Consider the following 23,855-nt stretch of genomic DNA (forward strand, 5'->3'; position numbering starts at 1 on the left):
TGCCTCTCCGAAGCCCTCCTCCTCCTCCTCCTCCTCCTCTTGCTCTCTCTCTCTCTCTCTCTCTCTCATTTTCTTTCATTCTCCCCTTCCCCCCCAGCCGTATCATGTTTGGCACATTGGCTTTAAACTAAAAAACTTGGCTCCGGCACAGACCACATACATCCCAAACACTGCTGCTTCACGCGTTGATTGATGGCCGTGCATTTGCGAAAATAAACCTTGTAAAGCGGATTCATCTGATCTATATGTCTGAATATTTGAGGCAATGTAGAAGAAGTGTTGATAAAAAAAAGTAAATAAAGTTTAAAAAAAAAGCGAAGTTGCAGGAACAGCACGTGTAGCAAAGACTTTCTCCTTTGTTTTACACCTCTTAAACAAAGCTGTCGAGCAGCAGTTCACCACACTTGCCTCCTTGTGACGGTGCTGGGGGGGGGGGGGTAATTAATTTTCTTTGTTTTTTCCAAAAGTCTACACTCCAGCAGAAATTGCAGTAATGCTCCTTTCCTGCTAGTTGCCACCCGCCATTAAACACAAGATGATATATTTCAGCAGCACAGAGACGTCTGAGCCAGGCTGCAGAGCCCCGCGCCGACCCGCTGCTCCGCTACCGTTCATGGTGCTAAGCTAACTAGCAGTCAGCAGGTCAAGGTGGGTCTCAGCCTCCTCTTGAACCACGATGGAGAGAGGGGAGGATGGCATACTCCTTCAGGTGACCCTGTTAGAGGGGCCAGATCACCTCTGCTTAGTAAGATGCGGTTTCTGTACAGTGACCTTGCTTGTTGGTGACTGCTTCCACAAATGTAAAATAGGATATTTATTGAGAATTTCTTCCTGCAAACACAGGCATAACTGAAATGTCAAGATTAACCAAAAGACAACCAAGTACACAGTTGTGTGTAGATGTTAAAGCTCTGGCCGTGTTGTTGAAAGGTGCTTACAGAAACAGGATCCCCGGGTGAAACCACAACTATCACGCTCTGTTTTTGTAGCTTTGTTTTCGGAATGTGAGTGTTTTTCTGTTATTTCCCACATCAGAGGGGCGTCAGGCAGAAACGCACAGCCTCGGGACATAAAGTGAGTTATTAAAACCTGCTCTGTCCAGAGGCTTTGCCCCACTGCTGTGTGAAAAACCCTCCAAGGACTCTGAACTGACACTGAAGTCCTTGAACTTGCAATTAAGCTCGAAGTTGACGTGTTGGTGAAAATCTCCAGATCGGCCTGCTGGGCGGAGCAGTGATGCGGGGAAGCCGACACCAGTTTCAAGGTTCGTGTGGGTGAGTGGAGGTTGTGATGCGGGCTGTTTGGCTGGTGTTGGAGTGAGAGGATACGTCCAGAACCTCCTGGATTTCAGTGTAATGGGAGGGGGACCTGAGGGTGAGCAGACTGATTGGTTTGTGGTTGGAGTGCAGCTTTATTCATGCACCATGATGTTTGAATATTTTTCTCATGAACAAGAAAACCTGCATGTATTTCCACATCACGTGGTTGCAGGCATTTTCTTCCATGCAACAACAAAGTCAAATTCCACCACTAAACAAGGATAAGTGCTTCTGCTTGAACTCGAGCTAACAAGCTGAGCCCAAACCGTGACCTCCGTGCATTTACGCACGATTGTGTTTAGGTAGCGTGTGTTTTGATGCACATCTGGATCCGATTTAAGATTTCTTACATCTCTTTTGCTGTAAATCAGACTTCATTCTGTTGTCTTGCTCTAACAGTCATTGGGCCTCATTCACGAGCTCCTCAGGATTTTCTCTAAACCCTGAGTGAAGTCTTACAGACAGACCGAAAGCCTGATGGTTCCATGTAACCCCTCAAGTGTGTTGTGTAGCTCTCGTAAGAGGCAGTCGTCGGACTCCCAAGATTTTAATTACAAGATGGCTGGAACTCCATTTTCTGTGACATCATGGGACGACTGAATACTTACCACAGCAGTTGCCTGGAGCATCTGTGGGCGGCCTTTATAGAAAGCATGCAGCCTCCTGAGGATTCATCATTCAACTAAACTGAGACACAAAGCATTGTTTTAGGTGCAGAAAAAAGTTAATGACCGGGAAATTACGTTAATGGGGCCAGTGGCCTGGCCCCATTAACGTACACGCAAGTAGCAACTGAAGGTGCAAATAAAGATGAAGTTTCAACATCGTGGTTGCTTTTTTTTTAAGATAAGAGTCACTTGAATCACCAAAAACATTTCTTCCTGCTTCTTACCGTGATTGTGTTGTTTCTTTCGAAGCAGGAACCGAGGCGCTGAAGGCCGTTAGCGCCACGCTTCCTGCTTGTCCTCTTCTAAACTCCTCTTGGATATCTGAGTTGTCCTGGATGAGCTAATCACATTTGCCAAAAACAAACACATCTGTTGATTTGTTTGTTTGTCTGTCAGCAGCATTACACAAAACTATCTGGCTGATCTTCAGGAAACACGGTGGAGGAGTGGAGCGCACGGCAAGAAAGAACCCATGAAATTTATTGGGCAGTTCCACTGAACGCAGTGAGAAACTGCTTTTCTCCTCATCTTTTTTCAGTCAAATACCTCGGTGGAGGGACGTGGCCTCCAGGGTGCCCGCCTAATTTGTCCTGAAAAATTTGTGCGCTCAACTTTTAATTACAAACAGAGAAGAAAGTCGATGAAATGGATGAGGGATGAAACAAATGTGTCAGACTTTTTTAAACGTGTGTTTTGTTGCATCTGTGACCAACGTAACATAAGGAATTGCTAACATGACGTAAATATGGCGATGTGTGACAACATCCAGAGCGGCTCAGTCAGCTGCCAGTGTCTGATACACACACACACACACACACACACACACACACACACACACACACACACACACACACCTCAAACACACCCATGCAAGGTTTAAAATACACAGATATATTTGCCATAGTTTGAATCTCTCAAGCAGCACAACAGCCGCCCCCTCCACACACACACACACACACACACACACACACACACACACACACACACACACACACACACACACACACACACACGTGTTAGGTTCTAGTAAAGAAATGTACACTAACATTTACTTCAGCTGCCATGCAAACACACACACGCACACACACACACGCGCACACACACACACACACACACACACACACACACACACACACATGGTAGGCGGAGATAAGGAGGAGCATCCTGTATATTCGGAGGCCTCCACTCCTTTAAAACACACTCGCCCTAACAGCTGACTCTGTGTGTGTGTGTGTGTGTGTGTGTGTGTGTGTGTGTGTGTGTGTGTGTGTGTGTGTGTGTGTGTGTGTGTGTAAAAGGCCCTACGGCCATGTTTTGAACATATAAAAAGACTCCTCACACTGCCATGAGTATTGTTCTCTCAACTAAACTGGTTCCGTGGACTGGAGGCGACGTCATACTTGTGTAACTCCACCTGTTGTTGCGATGCCTCACCTCACGTTTTCATGTCTTAAACTGAAATGAATGACGATTAATGACGTTAGAAGCAGCCTCACAGCTCACTTCGAACAGTAGAAGCATGGTTTGAAGTGGAAGTAAAGATTAGATTTCACGTACTGTGTTGTTATTTCCCACCAACCCCAAAACACAACCTTTTTTTATTGTATTCTCTCTTTTCCTTCTCTTTCTGGTTATAATCACATAAAAATACATCCTTTGTTAGTATTTTATTCATGGATTGTTTTGAATGTATGTGTCTATACTTTTACCTTTATCATTCCTCTCCTATATTAATGATATTCTTCTCCTTTTCGTTTGAGCACTCTGTGTTTGACTGACTCCTCTCAGTGTTTTAGCTGGATACATCATTGACTGTTGTACTTCCTGCCTCTGGTGTTCCCTCGCCACAGATCTCCTCCTGCTCTGTCCGTCCTAGTGGTGGGAACTATCCTTTTAACCAAGTCGATTAGTTTGGGTATATCGTGTTTGAATGAAAAGTTCTATAAAATCGAGTCTGATCGCTGTGTCTGTGCCTGTCAGGCCCTGATAGGACGACCTGTGTTGTCTCACTTTTGCTGTTAAAGACCATTTGAATCTTCCAGATGTAAAAGTCACCTCAAACAACAATAAATCTACTGGAATATGAAACCGTGCAGTCTTTAACTGTATATATGTGTGGTATATTGTGTGGTTTTTGTCTCTCTTGCTGCTCTTTGAAAGCAGCATCCAGGATGGGGAAGCCCGGGCAGCTGACGGAGGCCTCTGTGCTCCAGTGGCATGATGCCCTCTACTGTTAATGATGTGTCACAAGTGCTCACAAGTTTCCTCTGAAACTTTTTACTTTAACTCCTGTTTCAACTCCCATATCTGTACTTTCTATTCCTTATAATATCAGGTTCATTACTTTAGTTTTGACGCACAACAGGAAAAACACAAACAAAACAAAGACAATGAGAGAAACAGGTGAGAAATAGTTTTAAGGGAGACGATTACTTGTTCGCTCCCAAACGTGAATGGTGCTGTAACACATAAACGTTGGTCACTTCTTACTGGAAAAGACAGAGGAATACAGGGAAACCACTGTCAGACGTGAAGGAACTTGTGTTTTAGAAAATCCGTAAAGAATGTGAAAAAAAGAAAAGATTTGCTACAGTTTACTTTCAACTTTGAGTACACTGAAGAGCTTCAGTGGCTTTACTTTTACTTGAGTACTTACATTGAATCAGTGCCTCTATTTTTATCTTTTTTCCCGGTAGTTTTACTTAAGGAACGAATTTGTGGACTTAAAGAAAACTCCTCAACAACAAACACCAAGATTCCCACCCACCTGTGTGCTGGGAAGAAGATACTTTCATCAGTATCCTAACTTTGGGACTTGAACAGGCTTCAGTCAAGCGCCACTGAGCTCCAGTCAACCTACCGCTAGTCGTCCAGAAACTCTGCCCCGGCCAGGTGTCTCCAGGTGAGAGTTAAGCCAGGTCAAATGGTTTGTTGTTGAACAGCTTAAATCAGTTCCTGGTCTCATCTTTCAGCAGGTCGCTGTCCCGGATTTCGCAGACAAAGCAGCTGTTCCTTTAATCTCCTGTTGCAAACATGTTACAGTGTCCTCCCCGGCAGTGCCAGGGCGAGATGCCCAACGCTTGAGATCAGCATCAGTTACTATAGCAACACCCCCGGACCAGATTGTAGTGCCAACATGGCTGCCAAAGGGGAACAGCAACAGCAGCCAAGCTTTGCCCGTCGCTGTGGTTTCACACACAAGCAACAAGCGTGACATCACAGGCTAGTGGTGTGTAACCGTCACGTCTTTGAGGAAACCTGCTTTTTAGGAATCCGCCATGCTTCCTGCCCCGGATGGTTCACTTCCTGCTCAGTGATGGAGCCTGAGTCCCACTGCTGCCTGAAATACTGAGGGGAAAGAAAAACAATAGACAGACTGAAACACACGTGCTGACATTTACACTCATTTTCACTGGATAAGAACTGGAGACAGAGACAGGTTTAATCAAAAACCCCTTTATTGGTGTTTTACAGCTAAATGATTTAATTACATATACTCATTCAAGTGATCATTTTTACTCATTGATTCCACTGTGGTTTAATCTCTCATTGTGATACTCAGCTCAAAGAGTTTTATGGTCAGTCATTTATTTATTTGTGCTACGTTGTTGAAATCGCGTGCTGTGTTTTTCCCCCACGGTCCTATTTTGGTCAGGTTTTCACTGTTGTGTTATTTGATTGTTTCAGTGGCCTCTAAGTGTCCAGATCTGTTTTTCTGCTGGGTAAATCTCTTGTAAATCACTCGTTTCTTTTGACTTGGTGCCGTATCAATGAAGGTTGACGGTTACTGGTTGATTCTACGGAGAGATTTGGATCAGAATCATTCAGCAGAAGACTCCCTACCTCCCGACTCATTACTGAAATAACATATATTCTATCTCCAGCACGCATCGCATAGATCAGAGCAGCATCTGGGCTGACAGTCAAAATAATGTAGTGAGACGTGTGAGGGATGCGTGCACCTCAAGCCCACTAGAAATATAAACTCTGCACCACGAGTAGGTACGTTTTTAGCATGTGAATGTGAACGTGAGAGCTTGTTAGTGCAGTGTTAGCATAGCAGCAGCAGCAGCAGCAGCAGCAGCAGCACTCCAGCAGCACCTGAAGTACCGACTTAACACTATTTGTGCTTTGCTCCGCCGGGATGATCAATGCAATAGATATAAATAAAGTTGAAGAAAATGTATTCAAGGAAACACGAGCAACAAAAAAGTCAAATCTAGCAGACTGAGGCTTGAGAGTCCTCCAACCTAAATGACCCTCTATTCATGTTTCTTCTGTGACCCAAATAAACATTTTATGAGTCGGTGTTGTGTTAAAGTTTGACAAAGTTTAAGCATAAACTAGAATTACTGCCTCGCGGTTGTGCGCCTCCACCAACCAGTCCAGTTGTGGTTTACGCTCATGTGAGGTACGGATCTTCAGGGAAATTTAAGGGAATTTCACAGTGGCCTCGACCTTTGACCACCAAAATCATTTCAGTTCGCACAAGCAGTGAATCGCAAGTCCCGCCATTGCGGAGATGACACTGAATATGGCCAGAAAGCAGTTCATTCCAAATGTTATGTAAAATCGAAGTTGACCTTTGACCTTTTGTGTATAAAGGTCATATCATTACACGACACTACAAATAGTTTGGTGCAATGTTGTCATAATTAGCAGCGTGTAAATTGTAGAGTTCCAACCAGAAAGTTATTTTACCTCCTGATGCATCCCTCTTTTTCAGCTTCTCTTGCGTCCGTCATTAACATTTGATCAACTGCCTCACGCAGCCATCGGTAACTCTTTCTGGATCGTCCCGTTCTTTACTTCTTTATTTTGTTGTAAGAACCATACACATTTTCAGCTGAACTAAGAGAAACACAAAGATCTTTTTAGATGAGGTAAATGTGAGAGAAACCACAGGACTGATGCTGATGATGATGATGATGATGATGATGATGATGTGATACTCAGCAGCCGGTGGGAGGGCAGTCCAGCGGTTTCACATGGCTCTCGACAAAAGAAGAAAAAAAAAACAGAAATGGTTTGAAATGGTGTTTTGCAATTTCCTCCGGTATTTAGATGAATGTTGTGATGAGGTAGGAAACTCTCAGGAGAATTAGCACTTAAAATCTGGGGGAACAGAAAATAAAACTCTGCACAACATCTGAACATTTTGGGGATTAAAAGAAATACCGAAATCTGTTCCTCCTCCCAGTCGTCTCTGGGCTTGGAGCCAAGCATGAGGAGGGGAGGTGGGATGAAGAGGAGGGGCAGGAAAAGCAGGCAGGATCTGTGGGGATTGCAGGGATGTATGGGCCAGATGCAGAATATTTTAACTCTTCCTCTGCCAAACCCTCTGCATTCAGCTCTTCTGATAAAAACACAGTTGCAAAACTGAGAGCGACTCAGACAGAGAGTTTATCAAAATAGGTGAAAAAACATATCCAGCACTTTCTATGTCAGATACAGGGGGTGTTTTATGAACAACGGGGTCATTTAGACGACGTGACTTCTGCTGTCTGTGAGTTTCCTTCAAGCACGTCCACGAGAAACTGGGAAGTTCCAACGTCCAAAGCGGGAGAACCAACAGAAGGCCTGGAAGAACCCAGAATGTCGCACGAGCTGAATTTTGAGAGCTGCGCCGGGTACGTGAAGGATCACTCGACGTTTGTGCTGAAAGATGAGAAATGTCAGAGCTTGTTGATAAGTTTGATCATTGTCCATTCCCGCGCAGGTCATGCTCATTGTGCCAGCCAGGCTGATAGAAGGTTGAAATCACACCTCACAATTCCCTTTTGTACTTTTTTCATGACGCTGTTGTGTTTTTGTAGTGAATGTTGGCCTTCTAGTTAGCTGGCTAGGTCAGACGCCAGAGCTTCTTTTCATGATGTTTATTTGGATAATGATGCTGTTTCCCACTTCTTCTATGCCCCCCCCCCCCCCCACTGCATTTCTTCTTTGTGACTCCAGGAGCCAGAAAACACCGGTCGTGTATATTTAGCTTGAAGTTAATAGCGACTAACAACAGCAAATCTGTCCCAAAACGTCCATTTACGAACCCTCAAATTCTCCAGTATTCAACTCTCAGAATACTTGAGATACAAAATACAGTTTTTGTAGTGAAGTAGTGAAGTATTACTTAATTTTCACTCCAATCATCATGATCAAAACAGCACCTTATATCAAAGGGTACCGCCTACCACCTGAGTAACAATCAGGAGCGACGGGGGACGTTTTTAGCGGGACATTTGACTGTCGGCTTTTATTTCATTAATAAAGCAAAGTTTTTTTCCAACAGCGACCGTTTCCACCTCATCTGTTTGTCAAAGTTACACCTGTTAGCGATGAGACAGCCATCTTGACTGCTCGCAGGCTCAATCCTGACGTCAAATGACAGCCATCATCCCGAGCAGGTTGAGCGAAAGTGACGTGTGCAGCTCTTTGGTAATTTAACGCTGGCTCTGAAGTCTCTGCAGTATTTTGATGTGTGCAGTGTTTCATACAAATAAATCTGCTGTGATGTTTTTTTGGGGGGACCCCCCGTGGTTTGTATCGACTGTAGAGGAAAGTTGTGATGCCTATGGAAGACGAGAAGCTGCAGGGGGACTACAGGGGTCCGTCTGACCTGGTGCTCATTGCCGCTCACTGCGGCACCATGCTGCTGGCCCTGCTGGTGCAAGCTACACTCCAGCTCGAATTATCTTAATTAAATGAGTGAGTTTGGTGTTCGAGCATCCCCGCTCATCGCTGAAGCAGGCATCAAAATGGGAGAGTGTACTGCAAAATAACGCAGTTTTGTTCACGCTGTATCACAACCCATGCAGCTGAACACGAGAGGACCTGAGAGAACATCATTTCATTCTAGACAGTTGTCATACATTTACATTTCACATATTACACCACTTCAGTGAACCTAAGACTTAGTAAGAACCTGCTTCAAGCACCCAAACAGTTGATCCACGAGATGTTTGTCACAAGAACTCAGAAGATCAGATTGCAGTTTTTAACACAGTGATTATAGATTTCTCTGTAAATGTCGACATGGAACTCTTGAGTATTTTGTTGCCAGAACTGAGAGAAATGCCCACAAATGCCTGTATTCCTCGGGGGATTAATGGGCAGCAGTGGATGTTTTAGAATGTAGGTTGTAGTTGGTAGAATTTGCCCTGCTCTCCTCGTCATCGAACACAACAGCAAGGCGGGCAAAAGCCAGTAACACAGTTGCTGAAATTCAAACGTCATGTTTTGTTTTGGGTTTTTTTTTTAGGTGCGTGAGGCAGCGCTGCTCTCATCCCTCCACCTCCAGAGGAGACGTCGTTTAGTAAACATCTACAATGGCTGGCACTCTCATCACGTATGCATGGACGGATGTCTGCCTGAAACATTTGCTGCATTGTGACTGCAGCTCGCCGTGCTCAGCACTGCGATCGAACTGGATTCTGTTCCATAGCAAACCTCTTTGTTTTCTTTTCTGTTTGTTTTTTTTTTTTCCATTTGTGTCTTACCCTCGTAAACTAGATATACTGAGATTCCGGTAAACCTTTAGGATTAAATGTTGTCGAGTTATCATCACAAAGCCATGTCGAGATGTCTTGTTTTTTTGTTTGAAATTAAAAAAAAACTTTTGTTTCTCTTCAGATAATGAGAAAGTTGCTACACAGTGACAGTTGATGATTTTTAAAAAAATCGATATTAGCAAGGTTTTCGCGTAACAAGTCATGATTTACTTCATATGTTTATGAAGAAAGCCTCAGTGAAGTTGACGAAGACGAGGCAGGTTAGTGGCTGTAGGTAATCAAATACTCTTAAAGGAAACTGCCAACTTTTTGGGCAATGCACTGTTTGTTTTTTCTCCTCTGAGCCAGACAAGAAAAATGCTCTTCTCTCCTCGGTGCCACACTCGGGAGCTGAGACCCTCAAAGAGTCAGCTGACTGCTAGTTAGCTTAGCACAATGACTGGTAGTGGAAGGGAAGTGTTAGCGTACCTCCATCAAAAGTAATTTCTCCAAAATAGCCTTCGCCTGCAGGTGTTAACCAGAATTGTCTTTGACCTTTTCTTTACACGACAACGTGAAATTATGAGAAATTGTAATTTTACAATCAAAAACATGGTTGGATCTACTTTCCTGAACGGGCGCAGTGATACGACCTCAAAAAAACAAACGTGTTTTTGACAGCTGGAAGAGTGACTGTGGCTACTAATCAGCACTGACTTCTGGATAAACCACTTATCTATTAGAGACAGAGTTATGCTAACCCGCCCACCCACTACCACCCATTGTGCTAAGCTAACAAGCATCAGCTGGTCCTTGTGGGTCTCAGCTCCCTAACGCAGCACAGGGGAGGGAGGCGTATGGATCTTCCCGTCGGGTCATGGGGAGAAGGGCAAATGAGCGGAAATAAATTGGTGCGTTCCATTTAACTTTCTTCAGTCTGATGAATTTTTATTGTCATTTCATTGAATATCAAGTCACATTCCTGACATTCAGGGCTTCTGAATGAGCTTGACTCAAGTGTATAAAAATCACCCTCTGCCTTGGGATCTGGCTACGTATTCACAATAGCCTACATGACTACGTCCAACTCGTCAGTGTTTTTTTTTTTTTCTCTTTGCAATGAAAATAGTAGCAAAATAAATAGTTATTCAACAGGATTTTTTTTTTCTACAGGCGCAGCATGTTTTTCATTTCTGAATTGATGGAAACGATAGCTCAGGCCCAGGCTGTTGAGCCTGTAAGAGTCTGTGAGGGAAATTCTGTGAGCTGATTTGAATGCTGAGAATTGAAGAGACACTCGGATGGTTTAAGCCGAATCGCTGAATGAAGCCGGATTGTGAGACGAACAATACAAGCGGCAAGCTTCTCTGTCTGGAAGGGTGAATAGAAACCCGGGCAGATCGCATAGAATATTGAATACAGGTACACGTTACATCTCATCACTCTGTTGTCATCAATGTCCGACCCTGAAAATAATTATTCCCAGAGCAGAGACACACGCGGAGCTCTCAGCGGCAGGAGGTGACACGGCACTGCTTGAACTTCACAGTTATCAAAAGCTTAATTTAGAGATTAAACTAAGATTCTTATCCTGTAGTTTCAATAATGGGACCAGGACAGAATCCTCATGGTGTGGGACCATGTGCTGATTTATTACATTTATTTCTTTATTCTCTGTTAGAGCTCTGACAAACTGCAGTAGGAATTACACACTTCTCTGGCCAAGGTCTTTCTTCCAGGACCAGTCGAGGTGGTCAAGCGTGTCCACAGGACTGTTGCTGGGGTGGACGACTACGACCCAACAAAGTAACTGCACAGTAAAATACAAGATAACCACTTCCCAAAACCTGCAGAAGCAGACGGATGAACAACCTGGAAACAAAGCGCCTCCCCAACACACGTGTATTATGTGAAACTGAAACAAAAAATCCATGACACACATCTTTAACTTCCTGAGCAGTAAGAAAATTAGACTGTCAGGAGATCTTTGTCTCCATGTTGACATGGGAGTAACACATCTGCCAACAGTGTCTTTGCTTCAGGTTCAGCTTTGCGTGCGTCTGGAGGGTCGCTCCCCATTGGTGGATCTTGACCAGAAAAGTCAAGCTGGATTTGATCAATGTTCTTCTACAGACTGCGGTTGTTATGTGAAACAAGCGAGATACTGGCGTTGTGAGACATCCGGAGTGCAAGCCTGCACTCTGCTGGGTCCCCTCAACACCCTGAAGAAAGACCTGACCCTGATTTTCAATGCGTAGTTTGCTCTCAGAACACATACATCACTTTTATGTGGCTAACCAGATTCATGTTTCGTGCTGTATGGTGTAATGTGATTTTTTTTTTAAGCTAACATAAAAGCCTATTTATAGCATGGTTCAATTTCATGGATATTTCCCAGGATTCTTGAAAAAGAAGAAAAAAACACCTGTCTTCAGGTGTTATTTCTGGTTATGTTTAGACTTTAGCTCACATTTATCCCATTATCATGACATATTGAAGATGTTTCATTTCAAGCTGCTCTCTGTGGAGGGCAGCAAGCCTGGATCCTGTTTAACAGCAATACCATGTCTGTGTGATTTGTGAGTCATAAATAAAAATGTAATGGGTTGTTTTTTGGGTGAAAAAAAAGGGGATTACACTGCACTGTTTTTTTTTTAACAGTCAAATAGTTCATAAATTCCAGATTTTTGGTACAGTAGTCAAATTAAATAATCAAAAGAAGGAAATCTCTGCATCTCTGACTCCACTATTATGAATATACGGAGTCACGATAGAAAATAAATCAATGGTTTTATAATGGACGGTCCGGTGGAGCAGTGGTCCTCCCTGTGGCCCCCCCATCAAGAAGGTTGTGGGTGTAGCCCCGGCTGCAGCACGGGGTCTTTCTGGGTGAGTCTCCATGTTCTCCCTGTTCCTGCTGGGTTCTCTCTGGTACTCCAGCTTCCTCCACAGTCCAAAGACATCAAGAGGGGACCAGGTTGATCCAGACTCTAAATTGACCGTAGGCGTGGCTGGGAGAGCCAATGGTTGTCTGTCTCTATGTGTTGGCCCTGCCATGGACTGGTGACCTGTCCAGGGGGAAGGCTGCTGGGATAGGCTCCACCCCCACCACCCTGAACAGGAGAAGAGGGAGAAAATTTGTTTGGTAAATGATAGTAGTTGTGTTTGCAATAACCTGCATGTAAAACTACTGTACATTTTTATGAAACATTAGCAGGATCTCTCCAGAATTTTGGGCACAATGACAAAAGCACAACGTTATTTTGTTTGTTTGTGCCCCGCCCCCCTGCCTGTTCACTCTTAAAATTATATTAAAAACAACTTTAAAAAATAAACTGTCCCTGTTAGCATTTATCCGAGCTTTATCGCATCAGACTCGATTAGCTGTCACTGAAAGTTCAGCTGCATCCTTTACTTTGTGTCAGGAACTGAAATCTATGTATTTGCCACATATTAACATCATTTTACTTCATTCTCCAAGGTCGTATTTCACAAATTTGTTTTCCTCTTACGAGCCATTTCTTGAGCTCCCAGTTACATCAGACAGCATCGAGGGTTTCATCTTCATCTTTGCTCAACTTTCTAGGAAACGAGGGAGATCTGTCCCAACAGCGGATTTATTCACAACGGCTCACACGTAAACAAAAAAAAAATCGACAAACGACTTCGACTGATGAAAACCGCGTGTGATGAAGAGCTGAAAGCTCCTCACAAGAGAAAACCGCCACTGTATTTCAAAGCTGTTTCTCAGTGGTTTGATTTTCATCACATTGATGTGATGAACCTGAGAAAACGAGTGATGTGAGATGGACTTGATACAATCAGGCACAACTTCCAGCGCTGGATCCCTTTTAGAGCTTGATCTCAATGAAAGGCTCCATAAACACACACACACACACCCTCAACTGACCCACAACCAATACACGACAATATTCTACACGTCGAGAATAATGAAAATATATATTCTTTATAATACTCACAATTCTGAACACCTTGTAGCGTCATATAGAGGCGGAAAGGGATCCTGAAGGAAAGGATTTCTAACGATGTCACTTGTAATTTATCTAGTTTACTTACAGCACATTTGTGAGAAAGTTAAAAAGTAGAAACTAGTAAAGGTGTTTGTGTTTTTTTTCCCACGAGTTATTCATCATTAAACAATGCAGTATGAACGGCTTACGATCATTTTACCAAAAGACACAACAAAACCATCCGTAACGGACTTCACAAAATTAAGATTTGACAGTTGTTTTTTTTTATGTGTAGAAAATGTGTAAACTTCATATAAATGCTGGAATCTGATTAATCCTGATTTTTTTTTCCAAGTCAAATCAAAGGTTTTGAGCTCTTAAGTTTTGATCCTTACCAAGATTACATTACATGATGTATTCCTGGTATTTCTAGTTCCCTCAATTTGAGGCCAGAAGACATAACTTTCCCCACAAATTTAGTTAATTCGTGGCCACAAGATAGAACTTCCAGTCCATTGTTATTTCAGTGGTTGGAGATGTTACCTGCATGACTTTAATTTACTTTGGGCTGATAAACTGGGACTAATTAAGGGCTGGTGCCGCTGATCCAGCACCAGACGATGCAATTTAAACTTAAAGCAGGTCCAGTTCTTCCCAACAATACAGGCGACACACTGATCAAGGTGAGGTTCTGTCGACATCAGGTGAGGCAGCCGAACAAAGCAGTGGGTCACCCGACAGTGACCGACACTCCCCATCAGTCTTACAGCCTAAAATACCTCTGATATCACCGGGAATCAGCGTTAGACAAACACTGCAGCTCAGGAGAAGCAAGAAAAGAGTCCTGCAAACAAGCTGCACATCCGGGAAACGTAACCTGATCTGCAAAAGACGTGGAATGGCTTATATCTTTTCTTCCGCTCTTCAACCCCGGCAATGATGGAGGCGTAAAAGGGCGCAATGATTGGTGGATGCGGCCAGCACAGGATGAATGTAAACCCCTCGGTTCAGTTGCATCGGGAGGGTTGAGAACTGAACGCTCCCCTCTTGTTTTTTTCCCCCCTCTTCCTTCCTTCAATGACAGCAGGAGCCAGCCGGGCGGTGCGGCGGGAAGCTTCCCCTGCTACAAGGAGGATTTCCCCGCAAGTCTGCGGTAAGGACAACAGCAACCCCAGCAGTACCTAGCACAAACAACAGGCAGCGTGCGCCAGGCTCACATCAATGCGAAGCATCGGGAAGGGAGAAAAACACGCAAACAATACACAATGGTGTTGCCTGGGGCTGCCGCTAACGCTCTCAGACAAACCCGGGAGACTCGCTCGGTTTGCTTGCTTGACAGCTGCAGGGCCAATGGAAATATGCACGGCGCCAGCTGCGCAGGCTGCAGCCAATGGAAAAATCTGAAATGCTGAGCTGCTACTGGATCCAGATGGTAAGGTTAGGCTGGCTGCAGCACGCGCGCGCGCGCGCGCGCACACACACACACACACACACACACACACACACGCACACACACTCAGCCACCACCGCTGTTGCTAAACTTCCACCAAATAAAAAGCTGTTTGTGTTTTGGCTGCTGCAGTGGCCATTTTAGGTAAGAAGCGCCCTTTAAGTGTTGGATGCGGCGGCGGAGGGGACGTGAGCGTGTGTGGAGTCTGGACCGGGTCCGTGGTGACTAAACAGAGCAGGACTCCGGCATCCAGACTGAATGAACTCCGCGGAGCTGCTAGCTTTATGTGGATTAAATTGATATTGCATGGAGTTCCACTCCTCCTCCCCCTCCTCTTCCTCCTCCTTTACCCCCTCCCCTCCCCATCTCTCTCTCTCTCTCCCCTCCCTCCCCTGCCTGCTAATTTTTTATGCATTTTTCTAAACTGTCATGGCGATTTTGTGTCCTTGGACATAAAAAGCGCCAGTGTTTTTCGGGCTGACTGGGGGGATGTCTCGCCGGTAAGAGCGTGTGTCCGGTGTCCGGAGCAGGTGAGCAGGCTGCCGGGGAGGGTTTTTCGGTGGAGAGATGTGCCTGAGAAGGAGTTTTAGAGGCTGTCCGCACGTGTAAGGAGAGGGCTGTTATAATGTATTTACAACAGCGATGCAGTGACATTACAGAGCTAGCGGAGAAAGCTAGCTCGATAGCTACAGTTGCTAACATGAAATAGGACACAGTGTCTCTTTCCCTCCGTGGTTGCGTGCGCCTGTGTGTGTGGTTTGTTTTCCCATCGCAAGTCGCCGTTTTGCTTGCCGGTAACTTCTTTTTTTCCTCCCAGCTAGCTCTCTCAACTTGTGGCAATCCGGTTGCCTGCTACACACAAGCTAGCTGTGCGTTAGCCCCTGCGTCTGCTAGCATTCATTCTAGCCAAACCCCCTCAAAGAGGTGTAAGCTAGGTTTTTAGCCTGCTAGCTGCTTGAGAGATAACAGTCTGATAGGAATGCAGGTGTAATTAGTGAATGATAAAGGGATTGTATTGGCTGTCCATCCACATAATTTCACCTGGCCAGGTGTGACACCCCTGGGTAACAGACAAATGGTGCACTAAGAGCTAACCTCAATCAGTACAGTCTGACCTAATGGATACTTACATGTAATATGGAACCAGTCAACCAAGATTTGCTATGGGTGTAGAAGTTACTGTCCACTGATTTTTCATGTAAGACAAGTTGCCATGAATAGAAGCACTTTTTGTCATTTAGCAGTTGTTTGTAGGTTGCTGGGTCACCTGGGAAAGCGTGTGTGTGTGTGTGTGTGTGTGTGTGTGTGTGTGTGTGTGTGTGTGTGTGTGTGTGTGTGTGTTTGGATGTCACTGCTGCAGGGTTTCATCATCTGGCTGCTCTCTGCTTAAATATGAGGCTGCTTTGTGATAAATTCATTCAAGTGTTTGGCTTTGCACGACTGCAGGTTATATAATGTGAAGACTCATTAGTCTGTCCGTCTTCTTGATCACTTACTACCTTAGTAACACGTTACACCGCCGTCCTCCATCCTCCAGAAGTTTCTGGGATGAGGGAGAAATCATTGCCCCTTTCCTGCTGACCATTGAAGTTGACTCTGTAGTGTATTTTTAGGTTATTGAATGCTGAGTTTGTGCTACTTATTACGTTAATTCAAAAATAACGAAGAGTCATCTGCTGTGTATTGCTGGTACTAATGCAGGATAAATACATGGTGACAGATGTTCTTGGCTCCTGATCATGGAAAAAAAAAAAAAATCTAAGTTCGTTCCTGAAGTTTATTTGTAAGAGACCACGTTCTAAAGAAAAGCTCGCTCTCACATACAAAAGATACCGTGTACCAGATTATAGCCATGTACTAATTTCCCTCTGCAGTGTGTGGGCAGGTCAACACAGAGTACTGCACATACAGTACAATTAGAATATAAAATACATGTAAAAAAAATACACACCAGATGACATCCTTAATCTAGTATCACCAGTATTGTTTATAAGTATAGTATAAAGTATTATAGAGTAGGTATTGGAAAAGGGTCTCACTGTATAATTTCATCACAATATATTGGAATATGATAAATATTGTAATACTCTGCATAATTTAGTTCTAAATAGAGCAGGAAATCCAACCTGCTGAGTCCGACCTGGGTGGTCCAATAATATGTCCATCACATTAGAATTATAACTTAGTGGACAAATTGAGGGAAAATCGTTTTTCATTCCACTCTGCTTGATGTGCACTTTTAGATTTATTTAGATTTATCAACTTCTTAAATGTCAGAGGTACCTTTTTTTAAAAAAAAAAAAAAAAAGAAAGAAAGAAAAAAAACTGTACGAATGAATGTTTTTGTGCGACCTGGCTCAGAGGTAGCGTGGCCGTCTGGTTCGATAGGGGTCACTGGTTCGATCCTCACTTCCCCCGGTGACCATGTCCAAGTGTCCTTGAGCAAGATACTGAACCCCTAATGGCTCCTGATGGCCCTGTAATGGACTGGTGACCCATTCAGGGTGAACCCCGCCTCTCACCCAATGTCAGCTGGGATAGGCTCCACCCCCCTCAACCCCTAACAGTTAAGCAGTGTAGAAAATGGATGGATGGATGGATACATGTTTTAGTTGACTAAACAGTCATTATTAACAGATTGCAGAATCTCCTTTCTAAGAGAGAATGGAAATGTCTAAAATCTTTAAACATGAGTAAGAAAATCAAAGCCGTAACAGTGCACTCTTTTTTTTTCTTTTTTTTTGTTAACAGGCCTCATTTGCACAGGCATCGGCCGGTGAATTCAGGCACCTGCTGCATATTAAATCTATTATTGCCCCTTTATAGCAACATTTCATGCTGGGAGAACCTTGGTAATACACACCCGAGACTTGAAATCCCCTGCAGCAATGAAGAATTGTCATCCCTGGCGCCTCGTTGTACACGAACCATCATCGTCACAGCCACTGTAACGGCGGATCTTTCATGGACCCACCTGTTGTAGAGAAGTGTGAGGACAAAGATGGTTGAGCTTCACACAATAGGAAATATCAAAATGTGGAATTGTTTAACTGAAGCCGGCAACTAAGAGGACTACTAGGGCTCGCGTTGCCGTGTCATTTTAACTCATTATTGAATGTGGTGGATAATTTTCATATGCTTTGATGGAAGTGTTCTTTTGGATTGCCTTGGCACACATGTGAATGTGTTTCCTAGATCAGTCGGAAACGTGACTTTTACATACTGTATGTGGTCACAACGAGTGGCTGTTGCTGCCTGAAACAGTAGAAATGCCCTTGAAAAAGCATTAAAATGATCTTTAAATTCCATAGGAATCAAACCACTGGATCTCTGGAGTGTTCCTTGCAGGGATTTGGTAATATTTGCTGCTTTGAAGGATCCTGTTCAAATACATTGAACAAGACAAAAACACTACAGCTAAAGCATTCATTCTCCTGGCTACTGATGAGGCGAAAACTTGTTGGTGACAACACCATGCGGTATAAAATGTCGGGGGAACTTTGCGGTGATCGCGGCGTATCTCTACTGTCTTGACAGTGTGACGTCCTGAGCTTAGTTGCCGTTGAACCTCAAGATTGGGAGCATTCTGCTGCTATATACATGGTTGTATTTCAAAAACTGGAGAAGTCTGGAGTGTGAGGACACTTTTTTGCTTCTGTTTTTGTAAACAGAATTGCTTTGAAGCAGTGTGCTTTGTGTGGTTATTTTGTAAAATTTAAAGAAAACTTTTTTTTTTCACTTTTTCTCACTCTTGTCGCCTCTCTTGTGACACATCTCCTCTCCTATATTCTGAGGGTTTTTGATAGATGTGGGTTTATATCACTCATAGCCTGAGCTCAACCCTAAAATGTCAAAGTGGTTCTTTTTTTCAATTTTTTTGTAGCGGCTAAAAGCTATCCAGCGTTCCCTCTGTTGACAAGACACTAATATTGCATCTAAATACTATTACATAGCTTCAAATCAGAGTGGATTGCTGCCAGGAGTGAATGTTTTGTCCTCTCTGTCCAGGACATCCTCTCTTTGATTCCATTTTTCACAGTTGTCAGGTCAGCTGTCCAGCTGTGTCCCTGATAAATTGTCAATTGTCCCATACTCCTCAGCACCATCACCGTCCTCCACACTCGTAACTCTCACCGTCTGATGGTGTGGTGACAATGCCAGCCTTATCCTCATCTTACCTCCTGGATGTACATCATGTTTTACCTTGTGAGACATTTTCTGTCTTCAGATTTGAGTCGTGATACCTCAGCAGGTCAGTCGGTTCGGCTGTAAAGTTCACTTAATAAAACAGACAAGCCAGTCAAAAGCAAGACCTCCACCAATTCCTCCACTTTAGATAAAGTATGGCTTCTTGGCATCTGTATTGGTTCAAGCTAGTTTCCCCCCTCAGCGTGTGAGAGGAGTTCCTGTTCTATTTGTTTGAGGGTCAGCAGTAATCTCACAAGAGTGAGACCTTCCGTAGAGGCCTGTGTTAGGGTCAGTTTCCCTCCAGAAATAGGACAAAACAAAAATCATGATTACAGAGTAACAGAAACTCAGATGGTACTGTGTAATAAGATATAAGTCCATGCACCAATGAACAGAATTATTATATTTATCAAAATGATAACAGGGAATTGCAGTGTGAGGGTACCTCTGACACGCTGAGCATTTGGCGCTGCTGGTGTGCAGGTACTCCTCTCTCAGACTCAGGTTGTGGTTTTGACACAGAACCGCTACCCATCAATTACACTTACTGACATAAAGTAGACTTCCCCCGATGGATCAGGTCCTTGTTTGATGTCTTGACTCTGGAGTTTTTCCGGATCCTCTCGTTTGCTCCTCCTCCATGTAAAAGTGTTTCCTATTTGCACTTGCCGTGTGCAGCTGACACAATGTGAATCAGGATCTTTTTAGGCCCTGGGCACTCTGACCATAATCCCGCCTCGTCTGCTGCATAAACAGGGACCGGTGAAAGTCTGGAGGTTGAAAAGTTCACACAGCACCTTTCAGCTACTCCGTCTGAGATGGGTTGTGAGGATTTTTACGAAATGAAATCAGTAGCATGAGAGAGCAGAAGATCTCCATTAGGAGATGATTTTATGATATTGTTGTGGTGTCCCTTCCTTGTGGTGTCTATCGGGAGGGATAAATACAAGCAAACCAGGTGAATCACAGTGTAGTGTCTCAGTAAGTTTCTGTTTTGATCTTCATGGGGTTGAAGAGCTGACTTCTCCGTCTTGTATTCACGCCAGCTTCTGTTATTTACTTCTTTTAACCGTACTAGTGATGTCAGGGATTCATGATAAGTGGGATGATGCAGCACGCTCTTATTGTGGAAAGGTTGTTATTGGTTGTGACATGAGCTGTAGTGAGGGGAAGAAGCTGGGAGAAATTTGGATTTGATTAGTGAGTTATGTAATGTATTTGAGAACACTTTGTGACCCTGTGTTGTGACCCAGGTCAGGCTCCATCCGACAGCAAGGCCCACCCCCTGTATTTGTTACCGTAGAGGAGCGTCTCAGAGCTGAAGTAGGGTTGAGCTGTGTTCCATTTCAAGGATGCATTCCGTGCATGCTAACGCATACAGGTTCAGGAAAACTGGGATGAATGGGGTTAATTTAGCACAGCTGGCAGCTCCTCCTCATCTCTGATGTTGCTTCCTGATGATTCTCAGATGCAGCAACAGTTCGGCTCTTCAGCTCTTTTGTGCTCAAGCAAGTGGTTTGGTGACGGGAATGAGGTCAGTGAAGAAAGATCGTGTCTCTCCACCGAGACGGCCATGGAGGATTTCTGTCTGTGGCTGCTGAGCAACGTCTGCTCTAACACCCTTTTTTTTTCAGGTTCTAAAAATACATTCTGGAGGTGTCTCTTTCTAGATATGATTCACCGGTTACGCTGAAGGTGCACGTCAAAGCTATTGATTTTGATGACTGTCTTCTTGATCAGGCGGCACGGTGGAGCAGTGGTCAGCACTGTGGCCTCACAGCAAGAAGGTTCCGGGGTTCGAGTCCCTGCTCCAGCACGGGGTCTTTCTGTGTGAGTCTCCATGTTCTCCCTGTTCCTGCTGGGTTCTCTCTGGTACTCCAGCTTCCTCCACAGTCCAAAGACATCAAGAGGGGACCAGGTTAATCCAGACTCTAAATTGACCGTAGGCGTGGCTGGGAGAGCCAATGGTTGTCTGTCTATATGTGTTGGCCCTGCCATGGACTGGTGACCTGTCCAGGGGGAACTGTGCCTCTCACCTGAAGGCTGCTGGGATAGGCTCCACCCCCCCATGACCCTTAACAGGATAAGCAGAAGAAAATGGAAATGTATCTTCTTGATCAATGGTTTGGCCTCTAAATTCTCAGAAAGTACGCGGAAAAACACACCTGCTGCAACTTAAAGTGTACAAGAGAATGTCCTCACACTGGACCAACCATCCACCCAAAGCTGGAGGGAAAAGGCACAGATTTGATTGGTCCACCTAGTTTATAGTTTAATGATCTGCTTATCGGACCTGGCCACCCCGAGATGGATGGACCTATTTTGCATAAAGTTGTGATTATGCAAATTGAGATATGCAGAGCACCTGGAGAACTGTAGCTGATCGCTGCTGTGTGTGTGCAGAATGATTTCATTCCTTTTTAGATTGAGACAAATAGAAGATTTTGATATTATGGCAGGCTGCCACAAATCAGTCAGTCACCAGGAAAAGGACCACATGGTGCTGTCAGGAATCTGAGGTGTTTTTTATTGTTTTTGTTTTTTTTTAAATATTGGACATTGTAAGATTGCAAAATGTTGCCTGGTCTGATGAGTCTTCATCTCTGCTGTGATATTGTGTAAAAGCAAAATGAAATATAATGCTTGGATCATCAATTCAGGCTGGTGGGTATAAAGGTATATTTTCTTGGCACAGTTTGGACCCCTTAGGCAGGTTGTGGCCTTTAATAAGGCTCACTTGGCACTAAGTGTTGTTGCTGACCATGTCTCTTACTTTATGACCGTAGCATTGCCAAATTGTAATGGCTGCTTTTAGCAGCATACACATGTCACAAAGCTCATATAATCTCAAGATGGTTTGTTTAAATGAAGCGTTCACTGTACTGGAATGACCTCCAGTCACCTCCAGATCCCAGGCCAACAGAGCACCTTTGAGAGGTGATAGAACAGGAGGATCATGATGGTGCTGCCCACAGATCTGCAGCAGCTGAGTAATGCTACCATGTCGATATCAACCAACATCTCCAAGAAAGGTTTTCACCACCTTGTTGAATCAAAGAAAGGCGGCTCGGAAAGAAATATGACATGCAACCCTGCAAAGTGTACTGTTCTCGCTGTCCAAAAAAACCTGCTAGAGCCGGCTAACATCCAGCTTTTTCTGCAATTAGAACACATTTAATTGGCATTCCCTCCTGGGTCAAATGACCCTGCAGAAGATGAGAGTGTTTATCAGCTCCAGCTGCACTCAGCATTGATAGGAACACAAATCAGGTGACTGTGGTCATTTGTAGCCTGCTTCCAATCTTGAACCCTCATAGGACGGACAGTCGGGCATCCGCTGTCAACAGGATATGGAGGCAGTGAAGGCTTGTCTCCTCTGCTGGTAAATTCTGTGACTTTTTGCCTTCTTTGCCTCAAACTCAACCTTTTTCTTTGTCCCAGCACCAATGCTTTAATACTGGTGTTGAGCTGCAAAACAGAGTGGATCAAAAGAGATCGTACCCACAGAAAGACCCTCGCTATCCTCCACGCTGGCTTTTTCTGCAGCTGCCAAAAAAAAAAAAAAGTATGCAAAACCAAGATGCTAATCTCCAGGGCTGTTTTGACAACACTGCTCACATCTTTAAAAAAAAGAAGACGACAGAAAAGGGAACTCCCCCTTTACTTGCAGTGGGAACAAGAACAATCTGCCTTTTAAAGTGGTTTTTAACAGGTTAAAGAAAAGACATTTGTGTGTGCATGGACGTGAGCAGTGGGAAAAGGATATTATAAAGTGGCTGGTGTGTGTATGTCGGAGGTGGTGTGTGCTCCGTTCTGCCACACAAGGCTGTAAAATGACAACAGCAGACGGTTGTTTCTTTTCTTAAAACAGCATTTAATTCTCATGTCTGACAGGTGTAGGGATAAAAGGCAAAACTTCCACAAGCTGTCTTTCTCTATTTTATTTAACTGCTGTCATTTTAGGGGGTGGGGTGGGGTGGGGGTTTTAAATGATAAACAGGAAGTTGACCTCTGCTTTACCTCACTCTTTCCTTTACTTGCTTTGCTGTTTTGTATTATCATTCCTTTAAGGCCACTGGAGTATTTAAGTCAATCTCCTGTCGGGCACTAAGGTATTTAAGAGCTTTATTGTGAAGTAGGTGAGGAAGTTCATTTTTCTGTAGTAACACCTGGATTGACACACTGGCTCAGAGGCTCAGTATCCAAATATAGTTCATCTTAAGAAGACAAAACGCTTAGGTGGGAATAGATGTGAGATGGGTAAGTGTGGAGTTTAAGGGGAGTCAAGTCAAGTCAGTTTTATTGGTACGGGGCCAAATCACAACAAAAGTTATCTCATGGCCCTTAACAAGTAGAGCAGGTTTAGCACCTGACTCCTTCAGTGAATCTACACCCAACAATTCTCCATCAGCAAGCACATCCTGCAACAGCAGCCACCAGAACCTTCCTTTACCAGGCATGAAGGTGGAGCAGATCCAGGGGAGGTTAATCGTGTGCATGTTTTGCGTGATTCCAATAATGACAGAAGAATGTCATTGATAAAATGTACTGAACGTATTTACTCAGTCGTATGGGACTGACAATACCGACCTTCTCATCGAGGACGTTTGACTTCCTGAGCAGGAATAGCACTGATACAGATGGATCATGGTGGCGTTCCATTTATGAGAGCCAATTACAGGGAAGTACTATTGATGACTTACAGGGTTAATAAATGGAATGGGGCCCCCATTGAAGTTCATGATTTACACCTGTGCTTTTCCTGCATTGATGCTGAA

The 23,855-nt window shown here is 44.0% G+C and overlaps 1 protein-coding gene across 8 annotated transcripts in view; it reads left to right on the forward strand.

Moving 5' to 3' along the window:
* Window positions 1-14,321: 14,321 nt before the first annotated feature.
* Window positions 14,322-23,855, forward strand: part of chd6 (chromodomain helicase DNA binding protein 6) — an 84,087-nt gene continuing 74,553 nt past the window's right edge. For 6 of the 8 annotated variants that reach the window (XM_086200280.1, XM_086200285.1, XM_086200286.1 and 3 more), the window contains exon 1: window positions 15,312-15,419. The gene's annotated coding sequence lies outside the window, so the exon portion shown is untranslated. Of the gene's footprint in view, window positions 14,872-15,311; window positions 15,420-23,855 lie in introns of those variants that run through there. The other 2 variants (XM_086200281.1, XM_086200282.1) reach the window with 2 other exon arrangements.

The sequence above is a fragment of the Aulostomus chinensis genome, chromosome 3 (genome assembly GCF_037954235.1).
Source record: "Aulostomus chinensis isolate RoL2024-O1b breed Wild chromosome 3, RoL_Achi_v1.0, whole genome shotgun sequence".
In the NCBI taxonomy this organism is placed as follows: Eukaryota; Metazoa; Chordata; class Actinopteri; order Syngnathiformes; family Aulostomidae; genus Aulostomus; species Aulostomus chinensis.